The sequence below is a fragment of the Alligator sinensis genome, unplaced genomic scaffold (genome assembly GCF_000455745.1).
Source record: "Alligator sinensis unplaced genomic scaffold, ASM45574v1 scaffold740_1, whole genome shotgun sequence".
Lineage (NCBI taxonomy): Eukaryota > Metazoa > Chordata > Crocodylia > Alligatoridae > Alligator > Alligator sinensis.
The window spans coordinates 2,291,109-2,292,107 of record NW_005841964.1 but is presented as its reverse complement, the minus strand read 5'-3'; the positions used below and the strand labels follow the sequence as shown (position 1 = coordinate 2,292,107).

Sequence of the window (999 nt, the reverse complement as noted above, 5' to 3'; positions counted from 1 at the left end):
GGGTGGGCTAACAAAAACAGGATGCGTTTCAATACTGACAAGTGCAGGGTGCTGCACTTGGGCAGTAGTAACCAGCAGCACACTTATAAGATGGGAAACTCCCTTCTTGAGAGCATGGAGGCAGAAACAGATCTTGGAGTCATCACTGACTCCAAGATGAACATGGACCGACAATGCGAGGTCACGGTCGGCAGGGCTAACCGTACCTCATTGTGCATCCAGAGATGCATCTCAAGTAGGTCCAAGGAGGTGATCCTCCCCCTCTACACAACACTTGTCAGGCCACAGCTGGAGTACTGTGTCCAGTTCTGGTCACCCCACTTCAAGAGGGATGTGGACAACATTGAGAGGGTCCAGAGGAGGGCCGCCCACATGATCTGGGGACAGCAGGGCAGACCCTACAATAATAGGCTACGGGACCTGACCCTGTTCAGCCGTCACAAGAGAAGGCTGAGGGGGGACCTGGTGACCATCTGTAAACTCACTAGGGGGGACCAGAAGGGTTTGGGGGAGACTTTGTTTCCCTTAAAGCCCTCCAGGATAACAAGGAATAACGGCCACAAGTTGTTGGAGAGTAGGTTTAGATTAGACATCCGTAAGAACTACTTCACAGTTAGGGTGGCTAGGATCTGTACCCAACTTCCAAGGGAAGTGATGCTGGCTCCTACCCTGGGGGTCTTTAAGAAGCGGCTTGATGCCTACCTGACTGGGGTCATTTGAGCCCAGTTTTCTTCCTGCCCAGGCAGAGGGTCGGACTTGAAGATCTACAAAGTCCCTTCTGACCCTACTTCTATGATTCTTTGATTCTATTATCTCTTCTAGGTTTTTTTTAATAAAAGAAGTCCCTTCACTGTTTTGGAGAAAGAGGAGTTTCTGTTACTTTTTAGTTTAAAAAAATCAGGAGTTGGCTATCTTTCTAGTGTCAGGGACATGCCTTTTACTGTCCTTATGAAAAAATCAAGAAAGCTTTGAACATCACAGTTCTCACATGATCAGCAG

At 48.4% G+C, this 999-nt stretch overlaps 1 protein-coding gene across 2 annotated transcripts in view; it reads left to right on the top strand.

Annotated features, from left to right (window-relative positions):
• Positions 1 to 999, top strand: part of UGGT2 (UDP-glucose glycoprotein glucosyltransferase 2) — a 235,857-nt gene that overhangs the window by 51,500 nt on the left and 183,358 nt on the right. The gene's annotated exons all lie outside the window — the stretch shown is intronic.